The sequence below is a fragment of the Schistocerca serialis genome, chromosome 11 (genome assembly GCF_023864345.2).
Source record: "Schistocerca serialis cubense isolate TAMUIC-IGC-003099 chromosome 11, iqSchSeri2.2, whole genome shotgun sequence".
In the NCBI taxonomy this organism is placed as follows: Eukaryota; Metazoa; Arthropoda; class Insecta; order Orthoptera; family Acrididae; genus Schistocerca; species Schistocerca serialis.
Window position 1 is genome coordinate 75,671,271 of NC_064648.1, and position 20,072 is coordinate 75,691,342.

Genomic DNA, 20,072 nt, shown 5'->3' on the forward strand with positions numbered 1-20,072 from the left:
CGTGTAAACGTCTACGCAACACACTCCAGACGGACATCGGAGGCATGTTGAGCTGTCGGCCTGCACGGCGAACGGATTTCTGCGGCCTCCTTGTGAAACTATGGCGGATGCGTTCGACGTTTGTGTCAGACACTCGCAGATGTCCCGGCGATTTGCCTTTACGGAAACAACCTGTTTCTCGCAATTGTTCGTTCCATCGTCTAATGCTCTGTGCTGTAGGAATCCACACCATATCCAGTACGAAAGTCACGCTGAAAAATTATTACCGTCCCGCACTGCACAAAACGTACAACACAAAACGGTCTCAGTTTTCTTTACTAGAACTGAAGTGGGCGCACACGATTGCTACCTGGCGGGAACCATGTAAGACTTGAGAGTTTGCTCTTTCCATCAGTACATTTTCACGCACATATCTCAAGTAACGGAATAGATGCATTTTTATCGGGTCATCGTATTTTACACTAAGTTGATTGGAATCGAAAGAAGGTCAGAAAACTCGGAAAGAACAGCTGCAAGCGCAAAACGAAGCATATGAGGAAGAGTAAGGGTTTCTGTTTGTTGCTGGAATCGCAGATTGATCGGAAAGCATTTTACATTATTGTTAACTTTCTTGAATTTCTAGTTTCCGAGAATTTATTTTTCAAAGGCGTTCATCTCGAAATGACTTTTTTGACATTTGCGTGGAATCTAACTCAAAAAGTACGGAGCCGATCATTATGAAATTTGATAGTATGATTCTTTATAAAATTATGAAATATTTGAACCACCGTGTGAGATGATATCATGGTTTCAAGGGTATTTTTCTTTGTTTAATTAGAGAAAAACAATCCTGAAAATCGAAGTAAATTGTTCCAGCGCCTGCAGACATTTTAATATTCTATAAACAGCCGACCAGTTGCAATGGATAAAGAAATATTTACCTAGGTTTCAACAGATTTAAATCTGTCTTCTTCAGAAGGCGGCAATTTTACATTAGCACTTGTGTGCTCTGCAACAACCATGTACTAATTTACTTTTACATGACAAACCCTATTTTCAAGGCTATATTTTAATTTGGACAAATGGATCTATGCAGATATTTGTAAAAACGACGATGATACATCAGTCCATACTAATGTAAAATTGCCGCCTTCTGAAGAAGACAGATTTAAATCTGTTGAAACCTAGGTAAAGATTTCTTTATCCATTGCAACTGGTCGGCTGTTTATAGTCTTATTACGTGGAACCGTTGCTGTTGCGCAGCTATGTTTAAAATATTTTAATATTCATTGTTTTCACCTGCACTGAGCTTCATATTCTTAGAAAATAAGCTATTAATGTAAAATCAAAAACTTTTTGATTTCAGATGAAAATCGGAATGGCTGCACTGCACGCAATTGGAGAACTATACTCACAACCTTCAGCGGACATCACAGCCTAACTTTGTTAATTTTGGCTGAAATTATTCAAAAAAATTAAAAAAAACTGTTCGAAATATGAATTAACTGATATAAAAATTGCTTAAAATTCTGATTAAATCTTCCCACCCCAAAAGAATCTCGAAAATTCGATGTCAAACAGCTTCCTCATGTGGTTTCCCCCCTCAAAGATTATCGACATCTTTATACACTTTCAGGCGCGAACGCCTTCTGCTCCAACAGGAAGGATATAGAGAAGGCCAAGGAGCGTTTGGAACAGCGAACGAAATGTAGCAGCAAAGATCTTCTCAATTTTGTAGCTCTACAAATCTGGTCATCAATTGCAGGGCGCATCGCTGGATAGAGACCACTGTCATGGCTGGACGTAGTGCCGACGGCGAGTGCGGGGCGCCTCCTGAGGGCGAGTATTTGTCTGTCCGGGGTGCGTATCTCGCAGAAGGAGAGAGGAAGGCCACTGAAATGAACACCTCGTGGTGGGCAAGTACGTCGCTGTGAGAATGCAGTGGGCAGAGGCTGGGAACGAACAGCGTCTGATGTGGCCCCCGTGTCTTTCTGCTAGTGAGAGGTTCCAGCCACTCTGTTCCGCGATCGCTCATCTCAGTCTCTGCAGTTTCGGTGTTCGTGCAGTGATTAAAAGGAGGGACCGCATTTCGCGGTGAAACATTTTAGAAATACCGAATGCATCACTTTGCATTACGGTGCCACAATGGCCACTGGGCGACAGAATACGCGATATGAATTGACTTACTGCGTTTGCGTAAGAGCAAGAATTCTTAGAGCTTTCGCTAATATCACATGGCAGAAATACTTCGAACGTCAGACCTATGCAAGGGTTATCGTTGTCGGTGCGGAGGGGGGCGGGGGAAGGAGTGGGGGTGGGAGGGAGTCTCGAGGAAAACTGCGGACAGAGTGGGTGGGAGGCGGCAGCCCAGTCCAGCACAGGAGGCGAGTCTCGCTGCCGACCACCACTGCACTGGCTGCCGCGGCGCCCGACGTGTCTGGTGAGTCTCCACGTACTCCTTCCATCAACGTACGGTAGGTATACACTGTGTGTGTAACTTCCCTCAATTTGGCTATCTCCTGTTCTCAGTGTTATCCACACTTAAAAGCAGCGGGTATGAAAACGGGGGAAAACTAAAGGGAGACTGAGACGTTTTTCTCTTTTCCCAACTACACTCCTGGAAATGGAAAAAAGAACACATTGACACCGGTGTGTCAGACCCACCATACTTGCTCCGGACACTGCGAGAGGGCTGTACAAGCAATGATCACACGCACGGCACAGCGGACACACCAGGAACCGCGGTGTTGGCCGTCGAATGGCGCTAGCTGCGCAGCATTTGTGCACCGCCGCCGTCAGTGTCAGCCAGTTTGCCGTGGCATACGGAGCTCCATCGCAGTCTTTAACACTGGTAGCATGCCGCGACAGCGTGGACGTGAACCGTATGTGTAGTTGACGGACTTTGAGCGAGGGCGTATAGTGGGCATGCGGGAGGTCGGGTGGACGTATCGCCGAATTGCTCAACACGTGGGGCGTGAGGTCTCCACAGTACATCGATGTTGTCGCCAGTGGTCGGCGGAAGGTGCACGTGCCCGTCGACCTGGGACCGGACCGCAGCGACGCACGGATGCACGCCAAGACCGTAGGATCCTACGCAGTGCCGTAGGGGACCGCACCACCACTTCCCAGCAAATTAGGGACACTGTTGCTCCTGGGGTATCGGCGAGGACCATTCGCAACCGTCTCCATGAAGCTGGGCTACGGTCCCGCACACCGTTAGGCCGTCTTCCGCTCACGCCCCAACATCGTGCAGCCCGCCTCCAGTGGTGTCGCGACAGGCGTGAATGGAGGGACGAATGGAGACGTGTCGTCTTCAGCGATGAGAGTCGCTTCTGCCTTGGTGCCAATGATGGTCGTATGCGTGTTTGGCGCCGTGCAGGTGAGCGCCACAATCAGGACTGCATACGACCGAGGCACACAGGGCCAACACCCGGCATCATGGTGTGGGGAGCGATCTCCTACACTGGCCGTACACCACTGGTGATCGTCGAGGGGACACTGAATAGTGCACGGTACGTCCAAACCGTCATCGAACCCATCGTTCTACCATTCCTAGACCGGCAAGGGAACTTGCTGTTCCAACAGGACAATGCACGTCCGCATGTATCCAGTGCCACCCAACGTGCTCTAGAAGGTGTAAGTCAACTACCCTGGCCAGCAAGATCTCCGGATCTGTCCCACATTGAGCATGTTTGGGACTGGATGAAGCGTCGTCTCACGCGGTCTGCACGTCCAGCACGAACGCTGGTCCAGCTGAGGCGCCAGGTGGAAATGGCATGGCAAGCCGTTCCACAGGACTACATCCAGCATCTCTACGATCGTCTCCATGGGAGAATAGCAGCCTGCATTGCTGTGAAAGGTGGATATACACTGTACTAGTGCCGACATTGTGCATGCTCTGTTGCCTGTGTCTATGTGCCTGTGGTTCTGTCAGTGTGATCATGTGATGTATCTGAGCCCAGGAATGTGTCAATAAAGTTTCCCCTTCCTGGGACAATGAATTCACTGTGTTCTTATTTCAATTTCTAGGAGTGTATTTTCCTCTGCCTGTAGCGTGACAGCTCTTTTTATGAACTCCTGTATTGTATCATGTCAGCTATGACCTTTGGTAAATACTGATTCTTACAGCGCAATGGTGCTGCTAGCAGTAGTTATTATTGTCCCGAGTTGCATGGTCTTGAAACTGGTTTCAGAACGAATGTTGCTTTTGATGTATACTTGTCGGTTCTAAATGACAATTGAAGCAGGCGAGGCTTCCGCAATAAAATTTTCCCTCCGCACCAGAGTGTGCCTAATATGAATCTTCCTGGCAGAGCACTTTACAGAGAAAGGCAAATGTCCCGAGTTCGAGTCTCGGTCCGGCACACGGTTCTGATCTGCCAGGACTTTTCAGGCGACAGTTGCTGGAAGACTTCTACAGAGTGGTAATGTACCTAACATCTGTTTTCCAGCAGGAAGAAATTCAGATGCTCTGGGTTCATAAATGTTTTTACTAAACTCAGTAACAACGTGGAGGCAAGTTGAATGTTCAATTTATCTTCAGGCTGATTCCAAAAGTTTACTCCGCAACGTTGTGCACAACAGCAGATGTTCGAAACGACGACTAATTGGAACGCCTGCAGCCTTATCTGTGCAAGTACGTGACATACACGATGCTACATATCCCAGTCACTGGATAGAATGGGGAGACCAATTTGCATGTCTCCTGCGTTCCCCTCATCGGACGCCTCTTAATGTTTTGCATCTCTTATCATATCAGCAACATCGTCTACATGACACGGTGTCTGTAAAAGTTCAGTTTCGTTAACGCATGTTGCCGCAAAATGTACAGTCCGTCACTCAAGCTGGATGCCGTCACTTTATTTGATGTCACACTTTTGAGAACGTGTGTTTTGGTCCTGACATTAAATAATTTGTGCAATACTTAGTTTATACTTCCCATTCGCTCAAGCACAAAGTCGGTACACACTCAAGTTTTATATCAAAGTCTGCACCATTGCTGTAGTTCACTCTATTTCTCAGACGAAATAACTCTTTTATTTCGTACACAATCTCTCTTAGTCTAACGTATACCCGTGTTCTGTAATAACTATTGGTTCCTTCTCGTACTTCCCTTGTCTCCACACTTCTTCTTAATAATCTTATGTCGTTTCCGTCGATAAACAGCTCAAATTTGAGTTCCTGGAACTTTCCTTCTGTCTTCTGACTTTTCTGTCGATAATTTCGAAACGAATAGTGGTCTCTCCACACATTTTTGTATTTTAATGCGACAGTGCTGCTGTGTTACTTTCCTGGCTACTTTACCTTTTCCTTAGTTTCTGCGTGCTCAAACTACTTCCACTGCCGGCGTGCTATAATTCGTTTCCACGTAATGCACAGTCCGACTATTACTATATACTTTTCAGTAAAATCATTACTTTTCCTACTATTAAAACAAGACTTCCCTTCGGCCCACCTGTACACAACTACATCCCTGGTTCAGCTAACTCGCTTTCGTCTTAACAAAATTTCTACACCTGCATCTACATCTATGTGATTCCTCTGTTATTCTCAATAAAGTGCCTGGCAGAGGGTTCAATGAACCTCCTTCAAGCTGTCTCTCTACCGTTCCACTCTCGAACGGCACGCGGGTAAAACGAGCACCTAAATTTTTCTGTGCGATCCCTGGTTTCTCTTATTTTATCGTGATGATTATTTCTCCCCATGTAGGTGGGTGCCAACAGAATGTTTTCGCAATCAGAGGAGAAAACTAGTGATAGAAATTTCTTGAGAAGATGCTGTCGCAACACAAAACGCCTTTGTTTTAATGATTGCTATTCCAGTTCACGTATCATGTCTGTGACACTACCTCCCCTATTTCGCGATAATACAAAACGAACTGCCCTTCTTTGTACTTTTTCGATGTCATCCATCAGTCCCACCTGATGCGGATCTCACACCGCACAGAAATACTCCAGAATAGGGCGGACAAGCGTATTGTAAGCAGTCTCTTTGGGAGACCTGTTGCACCTAAGTGTTCTGCCAATGAATCACAGTCTTTAGTTTGCTCTACCGACAATATTATCTATGTGATCCTTCCAGTTTTGGTTATATGGAATTCTAATCCCTAAGTATTTAGTTGAATTTACAGCCCTCAGATCTGTGTGACTTATCGCATGACCGAAATTAAGCTGATTTCTTTTAGTACTCATGTGAATAACTTCAGACTTTTCTTTATTCAGGGTCAATTGCTACTTTTCACACCATACAGATATATAAATCATTTTGCAAGTCGTTTTGATCATCTGATGACGTTACAAGACGACAAATGACAGCATCATTTGCAAACAATCTAAGACGGCTACTCAGGTTGTCTCCTATGTCGTCAATATAGGTCAGGAACAATAGAAAGCCTATAACACTTCCTTGGGGAAGGCCTGATTTTACTTCTGTTTAACTCGATGACATTCCGTCTGTTACTACGAACTGTGAACTTTCTGACAGGAAATCACGAATTCAGTCGCACAACTGTGGCGATACTCCGTAGGCACACAGTTTGGTTAGAAGTCGCTTATGAGGAACGGTGTCGAAAGCCTTGTGGAAATCTAAAAATATGGAATCAATTTGACATCCCCTGTCGATAGCACTTATTACTTCATGAGTATAAAGAGCTAGTTGTGTTTCACAAGAACGATATTTTCTGAATCAGTGCTGACTATATGTCAATAAATCGTTTTCTTCGAGGTACTTCATAACGTTCGAATACAGTATATGTTCTAAAACCCTACTGCAAATCGACGTTATTGATAAAGGCCTGTAATTCAGCGGATTACTCCTACTTCCCTTTTTGGGTATTGGTGTGACTTGAGCAATCTTCCAGTCTTTAGGTACGGATATTTCTGTGAGCGAGTGGTTGTATATAATTGCTAAATATGGAGCAATTTTATCAGCATACTCTGAGAGATACCAGACTGATATACAATGTGGACCGGAGGCTTTGCCTTTATTAAGTGACTTAAGCTGCTTCCTTACTCTGAGGATATATTCTTCTATGTTCTCATCTTGGCCGTTGTTCTTGATTGGAATTCAAGAATATATACTTCGTCTTCTTTGGTGAAGGAGTTTCGGAAAACCGTGTTTAATAACTGTGCTTTAGTGGCATTGTCATCAGTGACTGCACCATTGTTATCGCGCAGGGAAGGTACTGATTGCGTTTTGCCACTGGCGTGCTTTATGTATGACCAGAATCTCTTTGGGTTTTCTGCCAGATTTCGAGACAAAATTTCGTTGTGGAAACTATTAAAAGCACCTCGCATTAAAGTACGCGCTATATTTCGAACTTCTGTAGAACTTTGCCAGTCTTCGGGATTTGGGTTCTTTTGAATCCGGAATGCTTTTTTCGTTGCTTCTGCAACAACGATCTGACCCGTTTTGTGTACCGTGGGGGATCATTATCATCAATTTGCACAGATTTAAAATTGTCATATAAGGCTAAAATATTCTCTTTTACTCACAAAGCAATACGAATTTTATACTCACTGCGATTAATTTAGTTTAAGATCAGTAATGCCTGCTTGTGTTGGCTACAGGTAATTATTGTTTGTCTGAAATCTCACTTTTAAGTCGCTGAAAGGCGATATAGTTTTATGAGGATTAACAAGAAGAGTGTGCCTTTTACCGATGTCTTTATGGGACCTCGCACGCCATTTCCTCCCATTCCGAGGTCAGTTTCATTCCTGCGACACCCTTCTATTTCTGTTATGAAGGTCAGTCTCCACCAGTGCAGAAAGGATTCCGTTAACGCCACAGCTGCCCTGTAGAACTTTGTGGCCCACACAGTCAAAGACTTTGGCAACTTCACAAAATCTACAGCGGAATATTTGATTTTGCTTACCTCTGTAATCATTCATTTTCTGAGGTTCGGTACTGTTTTCTCTATACAGAACTCGTGGCACAAGGCAAAGTGAGCGCTGTTAAGACGTTCTGGTCAGTCACATGAGTCAGTATTCTATCCGAGCCACATTCTCATAGACTTTTGAAAAGAATTGAAGTACTCTAGTAGGTCTGGAACTAATTTCGCCTATCTGCGTTTTTAGACATCTCTTTTTCCACACGTCATTGAAGTCTGTCAGGAAGTACGGCCCCAGTCATTAAATGATCACATGCAGACTTAATAATATTCCTATCAACTCAGAACCAGATTAAAATATAAATAAATCTATTGCACCTGTTCTGGGTTTGTTGCCACTTTGAAGAAGTAACCAGAGTCGCTATGGCAGAAACTGGCACAGTGGCGAGTCGGTCCCACATGGAACTGACCCTTTGCACAGATACCAGGTACACTCTTGGGAACAGCAGTTATACCTGTGTGGAATGCCACTTAGCAACTACGAAAAGTCGACCATTATCTGAAGAAGGAAAGGAAGGACTGCAAACTGTACCTCTTATTGTTGATAAACTGAGGAAGGAATGAGGTAACAAGTCCACATGAGCATTTTGCACTATGTCCAGAACACACATGATCACACTGCCATGCATGTGTTGACCAGGTATGTAAGCATACTTCATCACTTTTGTGTTGTTGTTGTTGTTGTAGTAATGGTATTAGTAGTAGTAGTAGTAGTAGTAGTTTATTAGTATATCACTTTTTACAATTTAAGTAAGTTAAGGTAATTCGCATATATAGACTTATGCAGGCTTATAAGTGTACAACGGCAAGATTGCGTTCAGTAGTTATCTGTTGCCTTACAGTAGGAATAAACCTAGCATTTACCTGAGATGATTTACGGATACCACGAAAATCTAAATTAGGTTGGGTGAATGGAGAGCGGACCATCCACCCTCCCGAATACAAGGCTAGTCGGTTTAAGACGGTGCTACCTCATTCGGTTTATCCCTTGCGTACAATACTTCAGGCGGCAGGGAACTCGGTTGGGTGAGTAAGGTGCTGGTGGGCAAATGAGCCAATCTAGCACACAATACGAATTCATCAAACAAACTCGGTCTCTTGAATAATTAGAGAAGTCGATCATTAAAGAATTAAGCATGTTACATGATAACAAAATTTAAATGTAGTTATTAGTCTGAGATCATATAGTATGATTACACATGCTTCACAGAGCAACAGCAGAGGTTGCCTCGAACTTTATACCGACACAGGCATTTAGTTAAATTCAGACTGAATGAAATAATTTGTCAAAAAATGAAGGAATCATTAAGTGAAATGAAATGCATATCAGTCTTGCAATCAAAAGAAATTCATAGCACAGTAACCTATAGCAAAGGATATACTAGTTACATAAATAACTAAATCAAAATGTCTTAATCAACAATATGGAGATGCTCTATTCAAGTAACAGCTGCAATAAGAGCTTATACTAATCGTGTTTTCCAGGTAACTTAGCCAAGACAAATATTCAGGGAATCTGACATCACTTACACCTTATAATGGTCGGTCCGTGAGACAATTCCAAGTTTCAATTAAGTACCAAAAATCACGACAAGCCACTCAGTTGAAACTGTTGAGTTAATGGCTCAATTTATTATTTAACACAAACATGCGCTTAAAAGGTGAAAGGCTCGCCAAAACACATAAAATGAGGATGCTAAAAGCTGCCAAGATTCAACAGTAATTAATCTTGGGCCCAGAATACAACGAAACAGTTTGCTGATGTAGGGATCAAAATTAGGACCAAGAATTATACATGTTGTCACACAGGCAAGCTAGCTGTGGAAGCTCTCTCGGATTCAGCAACTTAGGTAACCAGACATCCGCCCCAAAGCAATGGTCTACCTTGGTTCGTTTAAAACAACTTCGTCATAACCGAAGCATGTTGTTTTTGTAGTCTTCAGTACAAAGATTGGTCTGATGCAGCTCTCCATGCTACTCCATCCTGTGCAAGCTTCTTCAAGTACCTACTGAAACTTACATCCCTCTGAATCTGCTTAGTATATTCATCTCTTGGTCTCCCTCTAACATGTTTACCCTCCACACTGCCCCCCCCCCAGTACTAAATTCAACATCTGTTGATGCCTCAGAACATGTTCTACCAAACGACCCCATCTTCTAGTCAAGTTGTACCACAAATTCCTCTTCTCCCCAACTCTATTCAGTACCTCCTCATTAGTTACGTGATCTATCCATCTAATCTTCAGCATTCTTCTGTAGCACCACATTCCGAAAGCTTCTCTTCTTGTGTAAACTATTTATCGTCCAAGTTTCACTTCCATACATGGCTACACTCCATACAAATACCTTCAGAAAAGACTTTCTGGCACTTAAATCTATACTCGAAAATAACAAATCTCTCTTCTTCAGAAATGCTTTCCTTGCCACTGCCGGTCTGCTTTTTATATCCTCTCTACTTCAACAATCATCAGCTACTTTATTCCCCAAATAGCAAAACTCATTAAGTTTCTCATTTCGTAATCTAATTCCCTCAGCGTCGCCTGATTTAATTCAACTACAATCCATTATCCTCGTTTTGCTTTTGTTGATGTTCATATTATATCCTCCTTTCAAGATACTGACCATTCAGTTCAACTGCTCTTCCACGTCCTTTGCTATGTCTGACAGAATTACAGTGCAGTTGCGAGACCCAATGTTTTTATATCTTCGCCATGGATTTTAATTCCTACTCCAAATTTTTCTTTTGTTTCCCTTACTGCTTGCTCAGTGTACACATTGAATAAGATTATGTATAGCCTACAACCCTGTCTCACTTCCTTCCCAACCACTGCTTCCCTTTCATGCCTCTCCACTCTTATAACTGCCATATGATTTCTATACAAATTGTAAATAGCTTTTCGCTATTATACCCCTGCCGCCTTCAGTATTTAAAAGAGAATATTCCAGTCAACATTGTAAAAATCTTTCTCTAAGTCTACTATTGCTAGAAACGTACGTTTGCCTGTCCTTAATCTATCTTGCAAGATAAGTCGTGGGGTCAGTATTACCTCTTGTGCTCCAACATTTGTACGGAATCCAAACTGATCTTCCCCGAGGCTGGCTTCTACCAGTACTTTAATTCGTTTGTAAAGAATTCGTGTTAGTATATAGCAGCTTTGACTTATTATACTGATGGTTGGGTAATTTTCACACCTGTCAACACCTGCTTTTATGGGATTGCAATTATTACATTTTTCTTGTAGTCTGAGGGTATTTCGCCTGTCTCATACATCTTGCACATCTGAAGGTAGAGTTTTGTCAGGGCTGGCTCTCTCAAGGCTATTAGTAATTCTAATGGTATGTCCATTCCCTGGGCCTCGTTTCCACTGAGGTCTTTAAGTGGTCTGTAACGTTCTTCACACAGTGTCATATCGCCCATTTTTGAGACGTTTTTATTTCTTTTTGCCTGCTTTATTTACTGCATTTTTATATTTTCTCCTTTCATCAGCTAAATTCAATATCTCTTCTGTCACCCAAGGATTTCTACTAGCCCTCGTGTTTTTACCTCCTTGATCCTCTGCTGTCTTCACTGTTTCGTCTCTGAATGCTACCCATTCTTCTTCTACTAGAGTTCTCTCCCTCATTCTAATAAATTGTTTCCTAATACTCTGAAACTCTCTACCACCTCTGGTTCTTTCAATTTAACCAGGTCCTATCTCATTAAATTCCCTCCTTTTTGCCGTTTTTTCAGTTTTAATCTGCAGTCCAGTAGATTGTAATCAGAGTCCATATCAGCCCCTGGAAATGCCTTACTATTGAAAACCTGGTCCCTAAATCTCTGTCTTACCATTACATAATCTATCTGAAACCTTTCAGTGTCTCCAGGCCTCTTCCACATATATAATCTTCTTTCAAGATTCATAAACCAAGTGTTAGCTATGATTAAGTTATGCTCTGAGCAAAATTCTACGAGGCAGCTTCCTCCTTCTTTCCTTACCCTCATTCCTTATTCACCTACTACTTTTCCTTGTCTTCCTTTTTCTACTGTAGAATTCCAGTCCCCCATGACTATTGAATTTTCGTCTCCCTTCACTCTCTGAATAAATTATTTTATTTCATCATAGATTTATTCAATCTCTTCGTCATCTGGGGAGCTAGTTGGCATATAAACTTGTACTACTGTAAGCTTCGTATCTATCTTGGCCACAATAATGCGTTCACTATGCTGTTTGTAGTAGCTTATCCACCTTCCTATTTTTTTATTCAGTACTAAACCTACTCCTGCACTACCACTATTTGATTTTGTATTTATAACCCTGTATTTAAGCTACCAGAAGTCTTGTTCCTCCCGCCGTGGAACTTCACTAATTCCCACTATATCTAACTTTAATCTGTCCATTTTCCTTTTTAAATTTTCTAACCAAAATGCCTGATTAGGGGATCTGACATTCCACACTCTGGTCTGTAAAGCATCAGTTTTGTTTCTCTTGATAACGATGTCCTCCTGAGTAGTCCCTGCCCTGAAACATACAACACAGTAATAACGGAGCAATCCAAAATACAAAGGTAGACATTTGTAAACGGTAAAGGAACAATTTAGTACCCAAATGTGTAACACCAGATTCTTTTTCTCGAGTGCAGGAACTTGACAAGTCCTTAACCTGTTACCTTGTTTGATCATGATACATACCACAACCTTTAACTAACAGACATAGTAAGGTATTCAGATTCAGTGCCATATCCCACATGCCATTACACAGTATAACAGAGAAACCATAAACGGCACATAGTCTGCTTACAACAGAAATAGACACAACATTTAACTTCAGAAGTAAGATATACAAATCCGAATACACACGGCGTCAAATTCTCTGTCCACTTGACAGGAATTTACAAAATAAAAATTAGAACTCTCACGGGATAGGATTACGAGACGCACGACCGACTGACACTTTAATTCGGATCGCACTTTATGAAAGTTCAGTGGGCCTGTGGTAATTTAACTGGTACGGCAAACGGCCTTAATGCATTCAGCCCAGCTCACAGCCAAACGATCACAACTCAGCACAAGTGCCTCGGCGACACAAACATCAAAACCCGCTTACTGAACAGACGCTGGGATGCTCACCGTAAGGACCGGATTGTAAAGTCCCAGTTACACGATTCGCATAAACCGTATGCCTAAGCACCAGCGCCCCGAGTGTGCATATCTGTAACTACAGACTGGTTCACGTCGACCTATTACACTACCCACGAGGGAATGTACCCGTCGCACATGCGCAACAGATGGTAGCAACGCGCGAAACACAAATAGAACTGTCTTATCTCTTGAAAAGTCGTCCGTTCTACCGCTAGAAACACAAGTGGAACAGTGTGATATATTGTAACGCCATTCGAGCAGGGTACCTGTTTAATAAGAAGTTGTTTTCCTATTATTATTTATTAAGTCATTGTTATTCTCTAATGTAGGTCAATACTGTTCAGAATTACAGACCCAACAGTTAGCTTTATATTACGACACTTGGTTACAAAGGTATATGTATATCAAAATTTACATTTATACCGCATTCTACACATGGAGGACGCACTTGTCTTAGGAGTTGTTGCTCTGGTAGTGACTGTCAATCTTCGGATTAGTGCAGAACGACAGTGTGAACGAAAAGCCAGATTTTTTTGGGTTTGACTCTGCGACAGGGCTTATGCGTTCCTTAAGAGTGCTTAAAAGCCAATGACTGAAAGGGAGGAACGAAGGCATTCAAATATATTCACTGCTAATGAAAGAAGTGAGGCCTGGAGATTCACAAGAATTTCGGAACTTCGAGAGGATGGACATAGCTTGATTCCAGAAACTGTTCTCTGAGATTGAAGAGGGAATTAGCAAGTGTGACACAGTCATGAGAGTGGCTATCCTATCTCACAATCTCGAAAGAGTGAATTAAATCATATGTTTGCAGGTCTTGTGATCATACCAGCCTAGATCACTGATAAAATAACGGTTCATGCCCTATTATGTGGCAGGCTGTTTGTAACATTACGTTACCTGGCGACTGTGGATATATATATATATATATATATATATATATGTGTCCTACTCAGCTTATTGCAGGCCTCGTCTGTCGCACGCTGTGGAACTAATTCTTAAGCTCTCTCGGATTCAGCAACTTAGGTAACCAGACATCCGCCCCAAAGCAATGGTCTACCTTGGTTCGTTTAAAACAACTTCGTCATAACTGAAACATATTGTTTTTGTGGTCTTCAGTACAAAGATTGGTCTGGTGCAGCTCTCCATGCTACTCTATCCTGTGCAAGCTTCTTCATCTCCCAATACCTACTGCAGCCTCCATCCTTCTGAATTTGCTTATTGTATTCATCTCTTGGTCTCCCTCTACGAATTTTAGCCTTCACGCTGCCCTCCAATACTAAATTGGTGTCTGGAACCGCGTGACTGCTGCGGTTGCAGGTTCTAATCCTGCCTTGGGCGTGGATGTGTGTGATGTCCATAGGTTAGTTAGGTTTAAGTAGCTCTAGGGGACTGATAAGTCCCTTAGTGCTCAGAGCCATTTGAACCCTTTTTGAACCATTTCAACTATATTGGTGATCCCTTGATGCCTCAGAATATGCCCTACCAACAGATCCCTTCTTCTAGTCAAGTTGTGTCACAAACTCCTCTTCTCCCCAATTCTATTCAATACCTCCTCATTAGTTATGCGATCTACCTGTCTAATCCTCAGCATTATTCTGTATCACCACATTTTGAAAGCTTCTATTCTCTTCTTGTCTAAACTATTTATCGACCATATTTCACTTCCATACATTGCTACACTCCATACAAATACTCTCAGAAACGACTTCCTGACACCTAAATCAATACTCGATATTAACAAATTTCTCTTCTTCAAAAATGGTTTCCTTGCCATTTCCAGTCTACATTTTATGTCCTCTCTACTTCGACCATCATCAGATATTTTGCTCCCCAAATAGCAAAACTCCTTTACTACTTTAGTTGTCTTATTTCCTAATCTAATTCTCTCAGCGGCACCCGACTTAGTTCGACTACATTACATTATCCTAGTTTGGCTTTTGTTCATCTTATATCCTCCTTTCAAGACACTGTTCATTCCATTGAACTGCTCTTCCAAGTGCTTTGCTGTCTCTGACAGAATTACAATGTCATCGGAGAACCTCAAGGTTTTTATTTCTTCTCCATGGACTTTAGTACCTACTGCGAATCTTTCTTTTGTTTCCTTTACTGCTTGCTCAATATACAGATTGAATAACATCGGGGAGAGGCTACAACCCTGCCTCACTCCCTTCCCAACCACTGCTTTCCTTTCATGTATCTCGACTCTTATAACTGCCGTCTGGTTTCTGTACAAATTGTAAATAGCCTTTCGCTCCCTGTATTTTACCCCTGCCGCCTTCAGAATTTGAAGGAGAGAATTCTAGGCAAGATTGTCAAAAGCTTTCTATAAGTCTAGAAATGTTAGAAACGTAGGTTTGCCTTTCCTTAATCTTTCTTCTAAGATAAGTCGTAAGGTCAGTATTGCCTCACGTGTTCCAACATTTATATGGACTGCAAACTGATCTTCCCCGTGGTCGGCTTCCACCAGGTTTTACATTCTTCTGTAAAGAATTCGCGTAAGTTTTTGCAGCAGTGACTTATTAAGCTGATAGTTCGGTAATTTTCACATCTGTCAACACCTGCTTTCTTTGTGATTGGAATTATTATATTCTTCTTGAATCTTTAGTGTGGTAGAGTGATAATCTGGTACATTTCATGGATCGTTCGTTCGAGTCTCGCCTTCGTCATTTGTTTCGGTCAATTTCAAATACCTACATCTAGTAATTGCAAAATTCATCATTTTTATGAGTAATGCTCCTCTTCTTGCATCAAATTACATATTCTGCGCGAAATTCCTGTTTTGATTAGAAATATAAATTCTTAATCATCGAGTTTTATGAAAGATTGTTAATAATGGTTGCTTAAATTAAGAACACACAACAATTTAATTTTTAGGCGTAAAATAAAAATAAACAAACACTCTTTATTTGCACTGTGTCCATTGTTTTATACTATAGATGTAGTGTCACCCGAACGAGAGTGATGAGTGTCGCAGAAACATGAGGAACAATCATTTTCACAACATCGAGCTCGCCAAAAAAAGTAGCATTCTTATAGTTGTTACTGTCCCATTACAGTATGAATCCAACAGCAGTGATCTGGAGCCAAGCTAAGGGAATTGGCTTGAGAAATAACAAGACTGTTAATCTGCCAGACAGACGTATTGGAACTAACGAACATAGCTTTTTCACATGCCACTTCCGAACGCCGGCGGGATATAGAAAGGCGCCTCATAAAATAAGACGAGAAATTACGGCGCCTGGGTGACTTCGTTGATTCTGTTGTTGATCGCCTCGTTGTCAATGTCCAGAACTGCAATGTGTTTCTCGCATTCAGATAAAGAAGGAGCTGAGAGATTACCAGACGACTGACTGTAATTAATGCTTTCAGTAGCTTCAGTATTCAACAGTATGGTGAAATACATGCAGTATGCTTTTGTATCTCACATAGCTCCCTCAGAAGATTGACCTTGAGTTTAAGTTAGGAATTCTAATCACTCTTGTTTGTAGTTAGAATACTACTGAAATTTCCCCTTTGTATGTAAAGAATGACAGCGCTGGAACAAATCTTATGTTATTTGATTTTCAAACAGCTCAGTAAAATTCTACATACTCAGACAGTTTTCTCTTTACTTATTCTGATCATCACTAAACTGACAGATAACATTTTAGCGCAACGCAATGTGACTTTCAATAATCTACAGAAGAACTACAGCAATACAGCGAGCACCAGTACTGCCAGCTAAATAAAAGATTCTGACTACAGAAGGCAGTAACTACTGACAGGCACGGTTAGCAAATGAAAGATTTTTGTAGAGAACAAACAATGTATTTACCTTAATAATGTTCAAAAGTCATAATAGACATCCAGTCTTACAAATTTCCTTTTTTCTGACGGACACATGTCCAGATTGTCCGCTCATAGTAACCTCTCAAAATTCCGCCATCTCTCTCCCCACATCCACCACTGTTGGCGGCTCACTTCCAGCAGCCCAAAGCTACGGGCTGTTCTCATCTAACTGCCCAGCGCTACACAAGCGAATATTCCAACCATGAGACTAACCAGCCACGTACTGCACACAGCGCAGTCAGTGATTTTCATACAGAGCGCTACGTGGCGTTACCCACATAAAAACCTTAACAGCCTACTTACATAGCCCACAGGCGCCCCACAAAAAATTTTACAAATTGTTTTCGGCAGTGGACAGTACTGATTTGATAAAATTTTTCATAATTACAATAACAAAGATATCAAATGCACGCATTTATTCATACAATGTTGGTCTAAAGCAAATATTGTCCTCACAGTACACAAAGGCAGTCCTGATCCTTCATTACAGTAAGAATAATAGTTTTATGCCCCAGCCTGAGCAGTAAAAGAAAGTGCACACGGAAGTAGTGGATTTCCATGCAGTCTTGAAGAAGTTGTGTTTTCCTTCCAACAGAAAGACAGTGCTAACTCTTGACATGCAGACAGGTAATGGGCCACAACAGAGCAAACCCACAGTCGAAGTTTTGCAGAATTTTGGTAGGTAGGTGATCAGAGCAGACCCACAGTATTTCCTGTAGACATAATGGTAATAGAGGGCCACTATCGATGCAGACCCACTTTAGTCCTGGTGGAGATAATGGTATTGGTGGGCCATCAAAGGTACATACCCATTGTAGTCCTTGTAGAGATGGCCAGCAACCATCTGTTGTGACAGTGCGGGTGCACAATCACCATCAAAGAGTCTTGCGGATAATATAGCAAATCCATGAACCACTACTTGTGCATTCACAAACTTTTTGGAATGTCCTTAGAACCAGCAATGTAAATAACCAGTCTCTTGGTGAATTATCACCACATCTCCAAACACTAAGACAGTCATTTAGCATCCGAGATTTTATACATACAATATTACCAACAGAAATGTGTGCAGTAAAATGAATTCCTACTATTCACTTAATTTGAAGAACTGGTGTATATAGAATTACCAATTTACGGCATAACAATACAATTATAAACGTACTGAAAACATCATTAAAGAACATAATAGTACAGACAACATTTACAGTAATACAGGCTTTACAAAAGAATAGGAATAACCATATACATGAGTATTATGGGAATTGTGACATAAGTAAATAAATGAGAAATGAGAATATTCAAACATTAATATGACATATGATCATTAAAGGAAAACATAACAGAATAAATAATATCTAAACATTTTTCCAAAGTATTTGAGGATAACAGTTCTCCTCATCATAGTAAATGCAGCTTAGTATCAGACAATTCTAAAACATTACTCATATCAGATAAACACATAAAGACAGGAAGAACATAGACACACAAGGGTGCACGTAAACACATAGCGGAATAACACGAAAGGAAAGGACAGGGTTTGTTTTCAGTATAACATTTGGTACTACAGTCCAACCCAAAACTTCATTCAGTAGATCTTTCCTCTCATTTCAAAATAATTTTTCGCGAAAAGGTCCTATTTAAGCATGCTTTCTGTATTTACCATTACCTTAACTCATCATTTATTTTTCATTATCTTACCTCATTATTTGTTTCCATGATAATCCTGCCTAAACCTGTTGTCCCTAAACTCTACATTTTTTGTTTATATCCTCTTTCAAAATAATTATTCTTCATTGTGCACAACACCGTTTTTTGGCAAACCTTTCTCTTATAGCTTCTCAATGCATTCTTCCCCTATTCTTCATACTCATTTTCTTATATAGTATCCCCCCTCCTAAGTTAACTTAAGTCTACTGAGCTCATATACAAAAACTAAGGGACGAGGCAATGCAGCAGCACGAACATTAATACTAACAGAAATGACAAAAAAATGGAAATTGGCAAAGAAAGCAGCAGTATATCTAAATTAGCAAAGCAAATCCAAAATTACAACTAATACAAGGCAATATGCAGCAAACAAGAAAAATAAATCAATGGTGAAACTGGCTTATAAGAGTAGTACAAAATAAAATTAAGTAGGCCAATGCCTGACAAACAGCAGCAGCAAAAGCAATAAACTATACCTAAACATGACAAAGCTCAAGCAGAAAAAATATTACAGTAAAGATAGCAATGCAGGTAACGGAATGTCTATTTACTTGTTAATACCTGTCTGACATCATGACACTAAAGTGATGTACCACAAAAGCATATACTACAAAAAAAATTACCAAGTCCTTGAAAAGGAAATTATGTATACAGTTCCTGTTATCAATCACTTCTCCTTCTTATGCTTCTTTCGTTTCCTAGTGCTCCTTTAAAAGAATGTAGATCATAAAACTATTATTTGATAGATCTGCAGACAAAAGGTGTTTACATTAGTACATCTATTAAATTCTATTTTAACCAATGCTGCAGCGCAGATGGAAACCAGTTATTAAACAAAATGAGCAAATGTATACAAGGCAAAGCATACAGATAGACATAGACATATGGCATTTCGTAAGGCAGTAAAAAACCGCTCAACCAGAAAGACAGTAGTCATAATCAGGCATATAGATGTAAAATATTTCTCATCATTTCATTACGCATTTTAGTAAACATCAGAAAGTATGAGCTCCAAACTGTAATCGTATGTTTTTGAGTATGAGAGTGTCGTATTTGCGGTGGTTTCTACAAAGAAATGTCACTAACGAGGGTAGTGGCCTCTTTTTCCTACACCTGTGCCTCTGAAAGGCACAGACTAATGGTTTTTCTTTTCTGGGTGACTGTCACACTGCGCATTACGTCAAGGTCACTAACTTTCTTTACTGAAAAACTTGCAACATTGGTTTCCACTACAGTGGCAGTCTCATATAAAAAATTTCACAGGTTCAAAATTTACGTTACAAAGTAGAAACAAAATGCCATAAATATAACAGTGTCCTAACATTTTAGTCAAAATAGTGGTAGTCACAGTCATGCACCCTTCATAACGACCACAACCACCCCTCAACATCACAATTCACATTGTTGTCGAAATAATAAGATCATAACACCTCAGTCAAATCTCAAAAACGTTGTAGCTTTCTTCAGTAATTTCAAAATCTCTAAAAAATACTGTCATAGTATCACAGTGGTTTCTAAAGTAAATACGAACAGGTCACAAAAATGTAG

At 41.0% G+C, this 20,072-nt stretch overlaps 1 protein-coding gene across 3 annotated transcripts in view; it reads left to right on the plus strand.

The window, feature by feature from the left end:
- Window positions 1-2,308: 2,308 nt before the first annotated feature.
- The window catches only part of LOC126427316 (ankyrin repeat, PH and SEC7 domain containing protein secG-like), a 115,380-nt gene continuing 97,616 nt past the window's right edge, over window positions 2,309-20,072 (plus strand). For 2 of the 3 annotated variants that reach the window (XM_050089624.1, XM_050089626.1), the window contains exon 1: window positions 2,353-2,453. The gene's annotated coding sequence lies outside the window, so the exon portion shown is untranslated. Of the gene's footprint in view, window positions 2,454-20,072 lie in introns of all 3 variants that reach the window. The other variant, XM_050089625.1, reaches the window with a different exon arrangement.